At 35.0% G+C, this 20,021-nt stretch overlaps 1 protein-coding gene and 1 long non-coding RNA gene across 2 annotated transcripts in view; one reads left to right on the forward strand and one right to left on the reverse strand.

The window, feature by feature from the left end:
• Nucleotides 1–20,021, forward strand: part of hs3st1l1 (heparan sulfate (glucosamine) 3-O-sulfotransferase 1-like1) — a 27,018-nt gene continuing 6,997 nt past the window's right edge. The window contains exon 1 of the mRNA XM_088634999.1: nucleotides 1–355. The gene's annotated coding sequence lies outside the window, so the exon portion shown is untranslated. The remainder of the gene's footprint in view (nucleotides 356–20,021) is intronic.
• The window catches only part of LOC148661365 (uncharacterized), a 23,659-nt gene continuing 20,339 nt past the window's right edge, over nucleotides 16,702–20,021 (reverse strand). Inside the window, exon 4 of the long non-coding RNA XR_015939512.1 lies at nucleotides 16,702–18,091. This is a non-coding gene — a long non-coding RNA (uncharacterized LOC148661365). The remainder of the gene's footprint in view (nucleotides 18,092–20,021) is intronic.

Genomic DNA, 20,021 nt, shown 5'->3' on the forward strand with positions numbered 1-20,021 from the left:
CGACTCCTCCTTCAGCAAGTGTGGCTGGTTAGGCACGGAAGAGCATTCGTATTCCTCGAGATGTGCGTTTCGCTACTGTACTTCAGAAAGGGACGGAGTTAAACCGAGGACTCCTGAAGAAAAGAGGCACCCTTTTCTCTAACCTTCCCTCCTCTCTGACTCTGAATTAATTAGTGATGAAGCGGCTGCTGCTGGTGATGCGTTTCTATGAGAGAGACGACGGTATAGTCGGAAGCAGCAACCTTAGCCTGAGCAGCCTGGGTTAAAAAGTGAAATCGATGGTTCATCTGCGGCGCAACTAAATCTAGACTGATGACTCGTACAAATTCCTTCACAACCACTGACTTCATTTAAGGTAATGCCGGTGTTCGTTGTAAAGCAATATGGATTTTTCTTCTCGTTTTCTCTTATTGGGGAAAAAAAGCGATGTTCCTATTTCAAGTAATTGGAGAAGTATGTACAGTACATCCTTACGCGAACATTTAAAAAAATCTTAAGGTGTTGCAAGTAAAGCTTTTAAATTGTCGGGGCGTACCGATGTGATACTTTGGAGGTTTTAAGTTTAAAGAGCTGTCTTAACTTTTATGTGTGTTTATTAAGATAAAAATAGCGTTACCAAAAGAACATTGACAAACGTTTAATTTTAGTAGCTGTTTTTTTAATGCTTATCCATTCTTTTAACAATTACTTCACAGAGAACACACATCTAAATAGTCTCGATGAATTTAAGATGAAACCTGCATTTCTTTAACTATAAGGATAATCGGTTGAAAAACAGGTTTGAACGATGTGGAGAGCACGTTTTCAACCAGGATACTCAAGGTTGTGATTGTAAGGTCTGAAGAAACCTGCCAGAGAGAGAGACGAATCGTACCGATACATCACTGTATTCTTAAAGGCCTTGAACTTTTATGACCATATCGCTCAGTGATTGGTGTTAAAACCTGGGGAAAGAACTATAATGAGAAGGATGTTCCGAAGCTAGGAATCCGTGGACATTTTGACTGATGTCCGACTAATTTGTGCTTGTTTGATGACAAAATAAATCACACACAATGCATGGAATGCTACTCTGTCTCGGTCTGTGTATCCAGCTGTACAGTAAGAGAATAGGGAAAGGATTTAAGACCATCTGCGTGTGTACTGTAGCACACATTCTTGAACACATTAGACAAAGATGTTAGGTCTGTGAAAGGACATTGAAAACTTATTTTAAAGCCGGTAATAAAATATCGGGTTGGTAGTTAATATAAATAAACTAAACATCTGCTTGCTATTGTTAGAACAAAAGAAGTGGGCTTGAAGTCGTTTCTCCTTTCTATGATTCGCAAAATCATACTAACGTCTCACATAATGTAGGGTTGGTATTACTACAGAAAATCTCGGAGGTTCATATTTTAACAGGTGATTTAGAGTGATAATTATTTTATCGACGACATGTTCCACTATAATTAAAGGGTTCACGTGGGTGTTTTTTATATGTAGGCTCTGTGAAATCAAGTATAGGTTTGAACTCTCGAGTCAAGTAGGCTTACAATAAAGCAAACGCCTGTGGATAAATTGATTTGTGGTCCGTGTTTCTAATAAAAACAGTGATAGTAAAAGCATTAACAAGTATATTATGTAACACTCTGTACAGGAAAATAAAGAACTAAATTATCCACCAGGTGAATAACATCTCATTGTTTCATGAGAACACTAAGTACTGTTTTCCCACACTTTTGTAAGATCTCTGAATGTTAGTTCAGAAAGAAACGCGTCAAAACAAAATGTATTATTTACATAAGTTGTCAGGTCGAAAATGACTCCCCCATTTCAGCACCTTCTGACTGAAGGTAAAATCACTTTGTTGCGTCTCAATGAATATTTTACAATTGTGATACTGTACTTATACTCTGTCGTGCACAAAATGATGGACTATCATTTTGTTCTTTGTAAGTCTACATTTCTTGAAGCACAGGAGATTTTCTTTAAATATTATAAATAATATCGCTGTTGTATATATGCAATATTTAAATTTCATATTGTCCTTATATCAGGTTGACCTCAATTCATCTGCATAATGCTCAGAGGCACCACTGATGCTGCAGAAAAGTGATTTCTTCTTTTTTTTGTCCCCGTTATCATGGGAGAACAATGCTACCCTTCAAAATTTGCTGAGGACTAAATGACATCTAAAGAAAACATCCACTGTTGACATCTAAAGAGAAAGGCCATTGCATTCGCAGAAGAGTTGAGTGGCTGAGCTAGACTGACCATGCTTGGAAGGACTAGCAAATAAAATAAACAAACTCTATTTCTATGGGCAGTCTCTCCTGGACTTTGCTATACTAGGGGTTTAAGGATTCAGAATTTGACATGTGCAATGGAGAATGAAGTGGGAGAGAAAGCTCATTATTTTCATACTTCACTGCATTCTTTCAATGGTTTGCAGTTTATCTGAAACTAGATGCAAAAATAAACCAAAGCATTTTCTCTATATAAAAGAAGGCTTTGAGGTATGAGTTTGCATGCTGCAAGACAAACTATGCATTCTGTTCAGTGGGAAGGAATGCATGGTGTTTAGTTAGCTGAGCAAACATATAAAGACTGTAATATTGACATATTTTAGAAGCAGCTGATTTTTTGTTCATATTACAGTGCTAAGCATTGAACTCTGAAGCAGAAAAAAAAAAGAATGCACAATTGTGAAAACTACCTTTACCTTAACCTTTGTGACTACAGATGTTACCAGGATATGATTTTGTGTGAGCAATGTTTAATTGTTGCTTCTTCCCTTTACATTAAGGGCTTATCTGAATAACAATCTCAATAAAAAAAACATCGATTTATGAATATTGTATGAGGTTCTGGTCTGAGAATAAAATATACTAAACAACTAAGGGAACAGCAAAATCTTAAAATGTAAATGTATTCTGTGTTTGGTAAGAAAATGTTAAGGAAGTCTCCCTGGGACAGAAAAGCCATCATTAAAACTCTAATATTTCCAGCATAATGAGTGTCAAATCCAATCACCATGTCCCAATATCCTGTTTTAATTAATATTTTCTTTTTGGTGTTCATAATAATACATTACACAAGAACCATTTAGGGAGATTCTAAATGCAGGGATGATATGGTTTTGATTTCAGTTTTAACTGCAAGCATTATTCATATGCCTAGTCAGAGGCATGTTCTGGCTTTTCTTCTGTAGAGTGTGGTCACAGAAGGCCATCGGCACAGATTACACATAGGGATTTCCTACATCTGGTGTAATCATGATCCCATGAATCCATTCACTGATGGGACTGACATGAAGGCAGCCAACAATATTTTAGACCAGCCTTTTGGGAAATGTTAGGATTACTTTTAGCTTTTACAAGCATGAAATCCTGCAGAAGTAATTGTTTTTTCTCTGAAGAGACATGTGACCATGAAAAGCTATAACTAATGTAGTCTCGAGAGATCTCATTTATCAAGTAGTTTTAGCATTTAGAGCTACCGCCGCTGTTAATCCCCCTTAACATTATGTCTGGCTGAGAAACATCCTATAGCTAGACAGCACACTGGTACAGTATGTGCTCTGATGGCAGTGAGAGTCTTTCTTCCTATCAGGTGGTCATACATAATGAATAAGTCACTGTAAGTTACAGTACAAGGAACTAGGCTAATACTCTGATTTGCATATTAATACATAATTTTATTATTTATGAATTTGTGGGGCTACGCAGAGTATACCAATATATTTGCTTCAGTTCTGTGAGTCTGGTCCAATAAATTGATATGGTGTGGAAGCTACAGTATATTGATTCCTTTTCACCTTCTACATCACTTGAAACAAAGTTGCTTCAAAGCTCAATAAATATTTAGGCAACCTTTCAGTTTTAGTAAAGTTTTTTGAAGGCTGATAAGATTTTAATATACAGAATGCCAGCGGATCTGGCTTGTAGCTTATTATCATTCTGAAGCATCAATGCTGTTGGTTACAGTTGATGCAAAAGTAAAGTTAAAACTAAAGAAAAAATGTTAGCAAATACCTGTCTGATAAAAAGGACTTTTTCCTGTGTTCTAATACTTCCTTTTAGACCACATTAAGTTTTATTTCCAGCAATTGAACTGTTATTTGTATTAATAACAGTTAACATAGTATTTATGCAGTACTGTGTATTTTAATGTATCTGAAAGAGATCGTTTTGATTCCTACTTCTATTGGAACCCAAATTATCACTGTTTATAACAGGACATACTGTAACAGACTACATACTGTATCAGGTAGTGTTGTGTTGGTTCGTCAGAGGTGTGTATTCCTTTTTAATGGAACAGGTAAAGGTATAATCCATGGCTGAAGGAAAAGAAAAGAGACACAATATTTCGGCTGTGGGGTCTTTTTCCAGTTGTGTGTCTTCTTTTCCTTTCACCGTGGAATAAACCGTTGTCTGTTCCTTTGCAGCCTACGCATGCTGACACTGCTACCTACCTGAATTTCCTTTATAATGTTTAACTTCATGCTGTAACACATCCTGCAGATTGGTTGTAGTTGAAGCTAGAACAAAGCACTTTTAAACATTCATCTGATCTTTGACTTGAAAATTAGCTCATGTTTATTAAATATGCCCTTATTCTTTCTCTTGGCCTCTGAGCGGAATATTTCTAGAAATAATTTAAAATGTTTTTTTTTATTTAAATGCATTGCATTGAAATAAGGTACTGTATATTACAAAGGCTCTTTACGCCAAGGATATCTGAGGATAATGAGGGCAGTAATTTAACTGAACTCCTTGACAAGGTGATAAGATGGGACACATTTTCTAAGGAAGGTTTATGCACATCTTATACATATGAAATAATGCAATAGGAAGCTTTAAAATTGGGCATTAAAAGATCAAACTTGGTCTATCAATTCTCAGTAAAACCAATCTAAAGAGCATCATGGGGATCCAAGAATGGCCTTTAATGATTTATGTCTCGCTCTGTGACATTCATTCAGGTTCCTTTATTTTAGATAATATCACGTTTCTAAAAGATTGGTAACAATTATACTATAATAAAACTGTATTACTGTATTTGGTCATTTTTAAGTCTGTGTATATAAAATCATAACACTGTCAGGGAATATCAACTTTAAAACTGTAAGCCAGCAATGCTTTAGATTGGCTTTGTGAGGTATAGTGGGGAAACAAGGGGCACTACATACAGAAACAGCACTGAGGCTGTGGCAGGCCCACAGGGCTTCTTCATCTGTAGGGCTCTCGGGCGCCTAGGAATCTAGGCAGGTGCCATTGTGGTGCTCTCGGCTCTGGTAGATGGTACTTTGTTTCTGAAGGTTGTGAGTTATCAACAGATGAACTAATATTAACCTTGGCAAGAGATGGAGCATATCTGTATTTTTGTGGAATAATGCAACCTTGTAGCTGTCTGTAACTACAAAGTCTGACTGTAACAAGTGCTGCTGGACCATCACAGATGTTGGAAAACCTTGTTCTTATCATTATAGAAAATGGACACCAATCCTGTAAAACATGCTTGGGCACAGCTAGATCAACAAAGATTAACACCTCGACACTCCCTCTGATGGGCTCATTCTGAAGAAAAGGCTTGCCTAGTGCCATTGAAACACAGACCAGACCTTTAATTAAATTTTGGTACTACATGCTGCTCTTTGAGAAAATGAGATCTGAATTTATTTGCACTTGAAACGTGCATCTTTACTTTGGATAATCTAGAATGTAATTTTATGATGTGTGATTAAATGAACAGGCTTAAATCATTAAATTCTTGCAGGGCATGGCAATAGTATAAATTGTGGTCTTAGCACTGAGATGTTGATTGCCCATTAGCTTGATATCATATTAACAGAAAGCTCCAGAAGCAATAAATCAAGCCATAAATATCATAATTAACTCAATAAATGTAATGTGACTTTTTAAACGTGATATGCATCTTCCCCCAGAGAATGCATTTCCCATTTTAACTGTAGATAATCTTTTAAGGAACAAATGTTATATTGTGTTTAATCAGGAATTGCACAATGGGAGTGAATTTTCCACTTTGTTTGATCTGAGCTAACATGGTTTCAAACTCTTGTCTGTTGAAAGGCTGCTACAATGACTATGCAGTATGTTAAAGCTCTGGAGTGGGTGGAATTGAGCACAACGATGTGGCGAAGTTTAATGGAACTATAGTACTTCTTAACTCTCATAAAATCACATTTAGATTGAAACATTAATTAGTTAGGCAACGCCTTCAATTACACACCTACGGAATATGTTAATTTTCTGTCAATGTATTTAGATCATAAATGGAAAGAATACAGTACAAAATCTTGAAAGTGGAGGGTTATTTTCCTAGATTTGATTATAACACCAGAACTGAGTTCATATTAGAATGTATTATAAATTGAGCATTCAATCAAAAGACTCAAACAAGAGCATTTCTATTTTTACACATTTCAGGTTTAAGAGACTTCCCAAAATAAAAAAGCAGCAGGGTATTGCTACATTTATAGCTCTTGGCTGCAGAATTTGTTAACTCTTGTGCTATCATGTGGCCTGGAAGTGAGAAATGAAGAGACACTTTTTTGGCATGTATTTTCGCAGCATGTAGAAAAAAAATAAACAAGTATAAAGATGCCTTTATAACAAAGAAGATGTACCTTGCAGGTTTATTTCATCTCCTTCAATGACCTTGAGGCACCAGGTTAGCAGTTTACAGAAATAAATATGGGGATAAAATTAGTTCAAAAATAGAAAGCCATAGTTTAATGTTCTTGTATATAACCTGAATATACAGGCATTAAGTCTCTAAGTTGAAAGAGTCAGTAAATTTCATTATAGTCAAATGTTATTGGATGAAACAGAATGAGAAACAACACCCAAAGGTAAACTCATATCCCATTAAATTACACCATTGGTTCCACAATCAGAGTTAAATATGTATAAATGACTCATTAAATGATTTCTTTTTAATGCGACTATGAACAAAATGGCTAGTTTATTTCTACTGTTTTATGGACTAATGTGTTTAATTTGTCATTAGGGTGATACAAACATGAAAAGCAACAATTCATAATTTTTATAAAGAAATATATTCCTCAAAGGGTACATTGGCATTAATAAAATATTCCCCGTTTGTGAAATATGTTATCATTATTTGTATTCTTCTTATAAAACTGTTTCATTTACTTCCAAATTTCAACATTGACTGAATTTAATTAAGTATTAATTTGTTTGGTTATGCAGAGAAGTTAAATAAATGCACATTCTACATTTATAGGTTAATCATTAATTTTTGGTTATCATGCTCAAATACAAGCATAGAATGATTGTGCTCCTTGGAAAAAATATCTAATCTTGCATTTTTGAATTGATGTTTTATGCAAACAATAACTTGCACATGGCATGAAATGTAAACCGTTTATAATGAAAATGTCCAAAATATGCAAACCTCCTTCCTTTCCATGTAGCTGTAAATAGATATTTCTACACTATGTTGGGTTTCTAATTTTGACATAAGACGAAAATAAGAGAAGTTACACAGTGATGAAATATTTTACATACATTTCAGTATTAAAACATCTATTTAAAGCAATTTCACAGTTTTACATTTTATTACAAAATAGAAACTGAGACATGGTCTACTGCATTATAATAGCCACTTAAAAAGCAATCAATGAGCAGAGGATTCTTTTGCATGGAGCTGCTGTATGAAATCTATTGCTGAAAAGAGTTTTTTCCCTTATGCTAAAATAAGCATCAGAATGCATACAACTCTACTGAATGATTTGTGCATCTAATGCTCACCCCTAAAAAATAAAGTTGTAGTTATTTTAAAGCATCATCCTAGCACAATTTAATTTCAGGACCTTAATCCATCTGTGTTTTTAGAAGCAAAACATTTTTAAAAAAAGAATGGTTTTGGAGGTGGGGTTCGAGAATTAGGACAGGTATCCTAAAATATTCCGAAACCTGACAAATCACTGACAACATCCTAACAGTACAGAAGGGATACTGATTTCCTCCCCCTTGTAATTTTTAACAATAATTTACAGAGGTTAAAAGGAACATCCATTGGCTGCAAGCAAGTATTGGCAAACGGAAGTGACGTGGCTCGCCTGTGCTTATACTGTAGCAGAATAGTTGTGCTTATTGCAATGTATCTGAAACGTTCATGTTTCCATTATAGCCACAAAGTTTCAAATAGTGTCATCAAGGCATAAATCTTGTTAAATGTTTCATGTTTCAAACTTTTCAAACAGGCATATGTCCAGATTTGGAGTGTTTAGTCATTGTGAAGGGTCTGAAATCCACTTGCACGTACTGTAAGGAAGTAAATTGCAAATGAGTAATTTCATTATGTTCCTTCGCATGTGCTGCACACTAGTCACAAAAAGTGTTCAGTTGCACAGCTGTTAAAACCTTTTAAAGTAAGTGTAAGCAGACCTATATTTTTTGAGAGATTCAGACAGAGGGCTTGTCATTTGTATGAATGAATTGGCTCAGAAAGCAAAAGAAAAAGTATCTGATTTTAAAGCTTAATTTCTGAAAAGGGGCAGTAAAATGCTATTATAGTTATGTGTTTACTTTTACTCTTTAAATAAAAGTACAGTGTAGCACATTACTGAAGGTGTGTGCTTGACAGGATGTCATATTGTACAATAAAGGAGTCAATCTGCTTGAACGCTACTTTCAGAGATCTGAAAAACATTGATGTTACAGTGGAAATCAGGCCTCCTACATCCAGCTTTCTTCCTCTAAGCCTTCCTTTGGGGTTTCCTAGAAGGAACAAATACTCCTGTGGGCTTTCTTTTGTGTGCTTGGGATGGCACGAAAGGCTGACACTGAAACTGCCTTGTCCTTTGTCATCCTCAGCACTTAGAGCAGTGTAATGATGAATACTGTCTAAAGCACCAAAGGTTTATGCTAACAGCTGTGTGAAACTACTCTTTCATCCATTTTATTCCACCATACTTACTTGTGTTCTGTTGTTTGAGTTATAAGTGCACATCACAACAAACTACAGGAGACTAGAGGATGGTCCATGGTACATTTTAAACCATCGTGTCACAGTGTATTTGAGCAATGAGAATACTTTATCGTGCTTAAATCCTACACATATTAGTGTCACTATAAATAACATCTATGGCTTGTGTAAATGGATCTATCTGAATTTCTGAACTTAGCCTTCTGTGTGCCAACATTTTAGGTTGTGACACATGAACTCCTTATCCTGTGTGAGGTGTCTGGTTACTGAATTGGGTAGTTTAGCACTACAGCAGAAGAGCCTCTGATTGATTTTGTATTGAGTGACTTGTAGAAAAGGGAAGTCAAGACAATTTTATCTCAGGTCTGAGCATGTCTTTACACAACTGTGTTTGGGAATTTCATACCTCAGGATTCTAAGACTACAGAATTGCTTTTAATGGAAATAAAACACTTTTTTTTCCCTCCGATAACTGTCAAAGCCTCTAGCGTACCAATTTAATTAAAATTCCTCACCTTAAATTAAATATTTTGAGAATGCACACAGCCTCTTGAGAATATCTGCATCAGTCATATTTCAGCTGTGCATCTTCATGTGTAGAGCTGAAATGCTTCTAACAAACAGTTCACAGCAGTGAAGAGTATTGGTTAAGGCTCTGGACTGCAGGGCTGAGGATTCAAGTGATACATGAGATACTGCTGTTGGACCCTCAAGGAAGGTGCTTTGCTGAAATTATTACAGTAAAAACCCTGCTGCATAAAAGGCCATCATTACAAATGAGAATTTGTCCTCAGCTGACTTTTCTGTTAAAAGTTAGAGGTATCAAATCAGACTCTGAGACATTGATCCCTTTATTTAGTGCTTTTATAATGAGCTGTATAAGGAGGGCTGGTCACAATAACAAAAGATATTCAACAGTAATTACATGCTAATGCTTTTTTAAGTGAACCTAGTTTTAGTAGGACATGATATATCTGAAAATATTCCATTTAAGAACTGAGAAAGTCCATTTTAAAAATAGCAATACAATAATTTGCTTTAATTTTCTATGAAATATTCATCTTATTCAGATGTATCCAAGAAGGATCCTCAAAATACATTAATTTGACTTAATGTGGGAAAAAAAAGTATTATCACAATTACCTTGTTATTGTATGTTTTGCAGATTACAGGGAATTTAAGACTGAGTCATTATATCTACACGGTTAATTTGCTAATTAAAAATTGATCTAGGATACATCATGTTTTTAAGGAGAAGCAATTTTCTAGTAAAACCTCCTTCCATTAGGGGTAAGTTCTTCAGAGATTTGTGTAGTTCATTGTTATGTTCTTTATACAAAGAGCTGTTGCTGGTTACATGCTGTTGAAGGTTTTTATTAACAAAATATATGCGAGCTGACTTGGAATTGTTGAATGAATTTAATATTTGGATTACAAACATGACATTGTACATTCTTTCCTAATGTTGTCTTGGAAATCTACACATAAATAGTATAACCATTAGCATAGCTTTATAGTTGGAGCATTGCTAAAGCAAGCATCTTAGTAACTATGACATTACTATAACTAGTGAGAGTCATGAAGTGGCATTTTTCTTTGTCTTGTTCTGTTTCTAGCTGTATTATAACTTATGGATTACATGTGTGTTATTTAATAAAGAAATGTGACAATGATGCAACATTTATCATGTTTGCACAGTAGCCATTCTGCACAATACCACTGGTTAAAATTAATACAGGGTTTCACATCTCACAGGATCCATACCTATGAAGATGTCATCAAAGTTTTCAGAGGCATTATGAGATGACAGGGAATTTCTCTTTTAGTTTTCTCAGCACCACATAAACTTCCAGGAATTCAATAAATAAGACAGTGAATCAATGCCTGAAGTCTTTCATTTTATCTGCGCGTGCATCTCAAAAAATGACTGCATTTCCCATAAAGATAAAATTGCTCTAGGGATACATGACAAAATTGCATGAGAAGAGAAAAATGTCTGAGAAACACAATATTATAAGAGGACTTGGAAGTGTAAGACATTTCAGCCAAAGACAGCGTTGGTTAAAAAAAAGATAACAAAGTGGATACATGTTTTTCATGTTTAATAACTGATAACTGTTGGCATTTATGCTTAATATAACAAGACTTTGGCATTTCAAAAGGTCCTATTACAAGGTCAGTGGTTCATGACTGTGAGTGTTGTCTCAATTTAAAGATTAATTAAATTATATTCTATTAATATGAGACAGATATTTAAAAACCTTGTCATAGTGTTACGTGATGTAAGGCTTTGAAGTGCACTACTGTCATCAACAACAACACCACCACTGTCATCATTCCTCTAGACACTAATGATGTTTCTATGTTTCTTTATTATTAGCCCTATACAATTTCTTGCATTAGGAATTTGTCTTTTCGCTTTTTCTCCATGGAGACACAGACACACAGACAGGGAGAGAAGCTTGGGGTCAGAGCGCAGGGTCAGCCAGTGTACGGCGCCCCTGGAGCAGTTAGGGTTAAGGGCCTTGCTCAGGGGCCCAACGGAGTAGGATTCCTCTGCCGGCCGTGGGATTTGAACCAGCAACCTTCCAGTCACAGGCGCAGATCCTTAGCCACAGAGCCACCGCTCCGCCCAATGACACCCTCAGTGGTCCTTTACCACATTTTATTTGTAGAGTTTAACAACAATCATTTTGTGGAAATATGTACATTTTTATAAACACAGAGACAATAAAACATGCAGGGATTAAAATTTCAGCACCAGCAAAATTTCCTATCATACATAATATTAAACTGTCCATTATGGTGAGCTATAGACTGAAGAGCTGTTAGCAAGAAGTATCTATATGTTATATCAAAATATTTTTTTGTGTAAATCATCTGTCTGGCAGCTTCTATGAATATGTTTTCATATTTAAATGAACTTTTCCAAAGAGCATTTGGTCTTAAAATAAAAAAATATTGCAATAGTGACCTTCATGGTCTCATAACTCCCATAAACGCATCATGAAAGTTTATATAGATACAGAAAGAATGAAACAAGTAATAAGCTAGGGGCTGAAGAGCCTAATAACTTATTCATGAACAGATGTAATAAGCAGAGGAAGAAAAGATTGAAAGCAATATGAAAATAATGTTAAGATAATGTTCCTTTTAAAGTCACATATTAGCAAAATGCTCTTCATGTTGATCTGAGGCGCATCTCAATGCAGTTCTTTATGTATAACAATGTGGCTTGCATCATAACTCCTACATAGTATGAAATTTACCCATCTTTTCCTTAACATCGCAGAAAAAGATGTTCCACTTGGGTGGTTGCTTTTTATGTTCTCAAAAAAACTTTCACCAGCCTATTTACAGAAAATCAGGATCTATCGATGGAAGGCTTCGTGGAAGGTTTCAAATTGAAATGCTTTCCTAACATAAATGCATTGCAGTAAATATTTAAAGATGTAAAACTATTTTCAAAAACATTGCTTGGGAAACTCTAGCATTTCCCTCCCATGTGTGTGCGATATCCTTTCTATTCTGGCAGAAGTACAGTATAAAAGACTTAGCCAGGTCGACATTGGATTTTCAGATGTTAGTTCAAATGAGAGCTTTTCTTAGTTTATTTAAATATTCTTTAAAAAAAATCAAAATGGAAGATATACAATGGAATTTCCATTGGCTGTTTAAAAAGTTTACAATGATATATGGTTTATTAAATTGAGTACTCTTTTAATGTCAGGAAGTTTGATTTTGATGCACATTCACTTAAAGTACTGTCAATTTCTAGATACTTATCAAATACAAATGTCTTGATTAAGCATGCTACTATATTAAATACGTTAGTTGGAGTTAATTGGTCTAAAGGTTTTTTGTGCCTTGTAATGCATGCATACTGGATGTCACAATGCAGAGCCCTGTAGCAGCAAGATATCTTCTGAAAGTTCCACATTAGGTAATGCTTTGCTAAACAGAATATTTTTAGAGGAATATTAGCTCTCTCAGTTAGTTCCAGTTATTATGGAAATGAATGAAACCAACTGACAGACTTGCAGCCAGCTGGTAAAACTCTGCTCTATTTCATCTGCTCAGAGAACAACACCAGTGTAAATCATTTAATGATATAGTCATAGAAGCGTATTAGAATATCCAGGTGATTATCCTTCTTTTTTCCCCATTTACTATGAGCAAACCTATATGTATGTATTGAGTCTCATTGCTATTTGAGTATTTGCCTGTGGTCTGGTCAGAAACCAATAAAAAACTATCAATTGATTTGAATAGCAGTGTGTTGTATAGAAATGTTATCTATATTAATAGACAGGTTTATAGCTTTCTTTCCTTAATATGCACCCATCTAGTCCATATTAGCATATGCTTTTCTTCTGTTCTATACTGTAGGTTAGCAGATATGTCCAGAAGACGTCAGTACTTGGAGTCTATTATACAAGCCAATCAGTTGAACAGATGGATGTTATTTCTTTGTAAACCTATATTTTCTATAATTAGAAACCAAATATTGCAAGATAATCCTTAAAAGAGCTGTCTATATATAATCAATTCCTAAACTGGGTAACTGAGTAGAATGTGTCCAGTCTATTCAGTTTCCATATTATGCAGACAATTAGGGACTTGTACAAATATGATTGAGTTTCATTTGGTAGTCAAGAACTGAGTCTGATTTGGCATCATTTACTTTTGCCTATGGCACATTTACTGTGCAAAAACAAACATTTGTTGTGCTAAATACATTTATTTTCTGAAATCCTGCATACATGAATGTTTTCAGAATTCATCTTTGAAAAAAGATTTTCCAGCTTCTCAGGCTGACACTTAACATACTCTAGAAATTCAACACTCAACACTGCTGGCTAGGCTTACCACACATAGTTTTCTTGGCAGCCTGTTGAATTCACAGAAGGGACTACAACACACAGAAGCAAGTGGTTTCATCACTGATTCCTAAATACATATTTACCTTAGCAAAAATATCTTTATGAATACATTATTTTTTTCCATATTTTATGCTGTGCTAATTCCCACTGTGATTTAGAATATAGGTTATTTCTAGTAAATACAGAAATATTTTTTTACAAACTCTAATCACATACATTTGAATAACATGGTTACATTTGACAAATAATGTATATGTCCTTACATAATTAGTGTGTGAAGATGTGGGTAAGCTTAGCATACTTGTGCTTTAATAGTATGACCTTCCTCTTACCAGCAAAGTGAAGAGTGAGCCTGTCGAAAAGCTCTTCAACTATATAGAGTTTACACACAAGCCACAGGAGTGCTGTAAGTATTGCTTTAATAAATCTCCTAGTAATTTCAATGAGAAAAGAACAATGAGTTCTTACTGTTGAAAAAAAAACTCATTAATTTGATTGGATGTCATTTTACACAGGTGGGGGTAATATTTCAGTGCTATCTCAGGATAATGTTTGATGAACCTACTGATATGAAATTATTGCTGGACCTCCTGAAAAGAATGTCTGATAGTGTGAAAAACTTGCTGAAGATACATCACTAAAAGCAATTTAAAAATGTGTCTAACATACTGTAAGAGACTATTTCTGAGTTTAAATCAAGGTCATAGTATAAAATACTACAATTATATTTAGAAGTCTAGATTGTACTGTAACATTTGTGAACATTGGTTTGTCTCAATGAATTTATTTATTATTTGTGTATTTAATGAGAATCAAATATAATAATAATTTGAGATCTTATTAAAATATTCTTTATACTAAGGGGATAGGGTTTTAAAGGTAGATTTTAATGTTTAATGTGTACTAGAACTCATTTTAATTCAATCACTTGTAATATCAAGTGAGAACTATTTAACTTTTCTTTTCATTATCAATAAGATCTACAGTATCTTGAAAAAGTATTCACCCCATTACAATAATGCCCCATTTTGTTCAATTATTAATGTTTCTACATTTATTAAAGTGAATATTATTCATTGAAATTGTATTGTTAAATGTCAGCAAGAACTAAACACAAATATGTTCATTTGCTTACATATTCACCCATATTACTATGACCTGAAGTACTCCAGATAAACAATATTACTTTGATAAGTTAAATAATTAGTTGAATAGTTTCTGTTTGTGTGCAATAATAGTTATTTACATGATTTACAGAATAAATACACCTGTCTTTCTAAGGAGATACAGTCACATAGCAAATTTCAAGCAAATATTCAACCATGACCAGGGAAAAAAAGAGGGATTTTATAGTTTCTGCACATGATTAGTTGCATAACCAAATGGTTTGCAGTCATGCTAACATTTAATCAATAAAACAGTAGATATAAGACTCCAAAATAACTCTGGCATGTATACCTCAATAAAAGAAAAATGTAAAAAGTCAAAATGAAATTTATAGTTTAAATGTATGTGTGGCCATACATAATTTCTGGCTCATTACTTGGTTTCATATTTTCCCTCGTGGTGGGGAAATTAGTTCTGGTGATGTTTTAAGGGTCGATGATGTATTGAATATTGTGCAAGGACATGTCACATCTTAGATGGATCCAGATTTTTAAAGCATGTATCCATAAGCAATAAGAGATGCCTGATGGAATCTTAAATTGCTCATACAGTATCTCCATACGCATCCATGACCTCTGACTTCTGTATATAGAGTGACCTTGAATTGGGACTGAACCTACACTCTATATACAGAGTCCCATGAGCTAACTGCAGTGAAATTTCACTGGTTCATTTTATGTATATGTGTTACTTATACATTGTTACTTTATGTGTAGTAATGTTGACTTAAAATGCCCCTCTTATTTCCTCTGGGAAAGTTGAATGAACCCTATTGATTTGCTTCTATTCTCACGTATAACTATGAAGCATGTGCAATTTAAGTGTTTTAATTTTCATATTACAGAAAACTTAATTGGACCATAAAGCCAGAGCTGAGTGTAATCCTCCAGATATAGATTGAGCTTTTACTAACGAAAACGGCGATCAATTTTTAATCAAGCTAATTGAAAACAGCAGGAAAATGCTTTTTTTTGTATTTGCAATTCAGTTTATCCGCTGTTTCTGTTTTCTATGTAGCTTTAAAACATTATGTCAGCCTAATGGGAAATAATGTTACCTTGTACAGTATGTGTCCACCACTAAGAAACACTGTGTGTTATAATAATAATAATAATTGCTTACACTTATATAGCGCTTTTCTGGACACTCCACTCAAAGCGCTTTACAGGTAATGGGGACTCCCCTCCACCACCACCAATGTGCAGCATCCACCTGGATGATGCGACAGCAGCCATAGTGCGCCAGAACGCTCACCACACATCAGCTATCAGTGGGGAGGAGAGCAGAGTAATGTAGCCAATTCATAGAGGGGGATTATTAGGAGGCCATGATTGGTAAGGGCCAATTGGAAATTTGGCCAGGACACCGGGGTTATACCCCTACTCTTTTCGAGAAGCGCCCTGGGATTTTTAATGACCACAGAGAGTCAGGACCTCGGTTTTACGTCTCATCCGAAGGACGGCGCCTGTTTACAGTATAGTGTCCCCGTCACTATACTGGGGCATTAGGACCCACATGGACTACAGGGTGAGCGCCCCCTGCTGGCCCCACTAACACCTCTTCCAGCAGCAACCTTAGTTTTTCCCAGGAGGTCTCCCATCCAGGTACTGACCAGGCTCACACCTGCTTAGCTTTAGTGGGTTGCCAGTTGTGAGTTGCAGGGTGATATGGCTGCTAGTAATCAAGTTATCTGTGTAATGTAAGGTAAGTAATACATGTATTAATTGGGCTTAAGTAAGGAGATCAAATATTTGATATGTTTCCAAGAAGAGATTTGTATTTAATTCTAACAATTCTGACCTCATGGTTAATTAATTTGTGTAATCATATAGGAATCTTTTGGACATTTTACAGATTCAGTTTCAGTGAAATGAAAATGTAAACTGCAGAAGAAGCGTTTGGTTTTGGTTCTGAATATAAAAATGCCTGCAAGTACCTTCACTTTTAACTCTTCATTAAGATTATTTCAGCATACAAATGCTCAACCTAGCTACATCTTGTGGTAAGATTGCACAGTGACCTGGAGACACCAAATCTGGCAAACTGAGCTGTGTGGAACATCAGTTCACTGGCTAAAACTTTAATAAGTAGGTTAGATCAGTTACAAACAAAGTAGGGTTATTTGGCCCATCTAATTTGCAGTACCTGAATGATGAAGGGTCTCATCCAGCCATTTTTTTAAAGATAGCAAGCTTTCATCTTCAACAAAATGCCTAAGCACCTTTAGGTATTTATTCAAAGTACCCTAATCACAATCGGGGAAACTTGAGCAGAAATTAAGGCACTACAGAGAATGATTTATATTTATGATGACCACAGTTGCCTAGACCTTCTTTTATTGCATATGATGACATTGTAGTTGCCCAGACTTACAGTAGAATTCGTCATTAGCTTTTGTTATTGCATTAAAATTAAGATTCATTAAGATACCGAGGTGGTTACTGGCTTCCTGTTTATTCATGTTTTGTGTTAGTGTTTGCTTTGAAGAGTATTGTTTGACTGTCTAAAATATGATATCGGTATCCCTTTAAGATTTTACTCCATTTGATTTGTGTGAAATTTTCTCCACTGGTGTAAAAGCAAAGCTGAACACTTCTAGTTTTGCTTCCTCTTTCTTTACATTTGGGGGTATTGAAGTATATTGCATAGCAGAATTTCTAAATTTCTAAACTATTATCAATAAGGAACAAAACTGAATGATTCACTTAAATATTCTTTAATGGGGTGTACAACACCTTGTAGATGCTGTAACAGAAAACTTTTGTACCAGCTGCCTGGGTGACACTATGATCATTTTTGTATGTGTATTTTGGGAGTTTCCACACGTGGCTGTGGTTTAGAAATGCATTTCCTCTCTGTCTATTATGCTAAAGAAGGATGTTTCTAGTACTCTTACTAAGGTGATAACTCCAGTCATGGTCTCTATGGCATCAGAAACAGATCAGGTTGGCTGGTCGCACTGTCAAATTAGATGTTGGTGCTCAGTTAGGATCCTCTGCTTTCCTTGTCCTGGTATCCCTGGGTCCTGCCCTGTCCTGACATGTCCTGTATATGGAGGTCACTGCCGCTTGAATCCGTGACGCCTGTGGGGAAAGGTGGTGACAGTTCTGAGTTCTGCTCCTCAGGTAGTCAAATATTTATTACATGGTACTTCTAGAGGAGCTTTTGGACCATCTCAAGGGTCATTTGCTGGAAACTCAGACAGAAACATGCCTGATTGTAGTATGTATGGTGCAAGAGAGGTGTGTTTTGTTCTTATTTTGCTGTTTTGGGGAAAAAAAATTAAGTGATTCACAAAAAAAGAAATCCTTTAGTCTAGACTTAAACTTATTTGGCAACGTATTTACAGTAAGAAGGTTGTATGAAGTGCACCTTGAGGTTTTGTTCTGTCTTTTTTTCCCCACAGTCAAGAAAACTGATTTTCACTTGGATGCATTGAAAATTTTAAGAACAAGTCTTCATTTGAATGTAGGCAGCATAACAACGAACATAACAAAGAGCCCTTCAAAACCACACTATAATAACATTCATAATTCTTTATAACCATTTTTCAAAGGGCGTAACAGCTGCAGAAGTCTTTGTGATGACCCTAAACCATCCTAAGCCCCAGTCCTAACTCTAACCCAAATATGAACTATAACTGCAGCTCAGTCTCTGCCCATAACCATAATCATGGCTCAAGCACTTTCTATGACCAGCACTTACAAATGTTATACAATATTATGAATATTACTGGACCTATTATTTCTTTGAGCAATTGTTGTAAATTATTATAAATATTCTAACACTCTAGTTAGCCTTTATGTTGGGCATTCAAATAAAGTGTTACCTTTATTTTCCAAAGCAAGAATTATTACATTTTATAATTAAAGTTTTAGCTTTATGTGAGAGCATGTATATAAAATATTTGTCTTGTTCTCATCTTAGTACTTTTCAGTCATGACCTGATGAGTCTTGTGATTTCTATGCAATTCATCTTTTCCTCCCCAGAGGGCAACAAACACTTAGGTTAAATTTAAATACTATGGCAAACAACATAACACCTAAAAAGAGAGGTCACCATAGCCAAAACAATACATTAACTACTCGTGGTTAACGAATTACATATACCTAGCCAGATAAATTGTACAACCTTGTATACCGACAATATTGTTGAAAATCCACTCTTTTATTTTACCTTTTTTTTTCCTATGGCGCAATACTTTGTAATGATCCTTCATTTTAAACGTATTAAGATCCACATTATTTTGTGTTTGTAGAATTCACATTTGAGACCTATTACTTGAGGAAACAATATTTTGATTAATAAAGTGATCATGGATTTAAAACAGAACTGTTGTTTGCAACGTATGTGCAAAAAATGTTAGGAATGTAGCATGCTGCTTTTGGATAAAGTAGTCATTACCTTGCAGCTTCACTTATTGTATTGTTTAATCTGTCTTGCTGCAATATCTACTTAAAGAACAGAAAAGGCACTCTGTAGTGTCCCTCTATAAATCAAGGCATATTGTCTTGAAAGCTTTTTAGAGTGCATGCCTCCCAAAGGAAATTTGGTACTATTTAGGTAAAACCTTTGAAAGCATTTTTTTTAAAATTATGAGGCTTGTAATTTTTGTGTTAGAGTTCCCTTGTAAAGTGATAAATGTTCTACTCTTATTTCTTCCAGCAACACTGGGAAAAAAGTGATATTCCTGCACTTAAATTTGTAGAGAAAATGCAAGTGTGAATTATTTATCTAAGCTACAGAACATTTTGCTTAAAGGCAAAATGTGTTTCATTAGATCAACTGCTCACAGTTATGGTGTCACCTGGATAATTTTATTTAAACAGATATAAGAAAGAAGGATTTACCATTAACTCTTTATCTAAAGAAAATCCAACAGATATCAAGTTTTGGTGTTGTGAACTTTTCTTATAATAGCCTTTCTGTTACCTACCACAGAGATGCTGACATTTTGACACTTTGTCACAAACCTCTTGCAGTGAACTGCCATCAATTTTCATCCATTGAGC

Source organism: Lepisosteus platostomus, chromosome 6, assembly GCF_059453375.1.
Source record: "Lepisosteus platostomus isolate fLepPlt1 chromosome 6, fLepPlt1.hap1, whole genome shotgun sequence".
Lineage (NCBI taxonomy): Eukaryota > Metazoa > Chordata > Actinopteri > Semionotiformes > Lepisosteidae > Lepisosteus > Lepisosteus platostomus.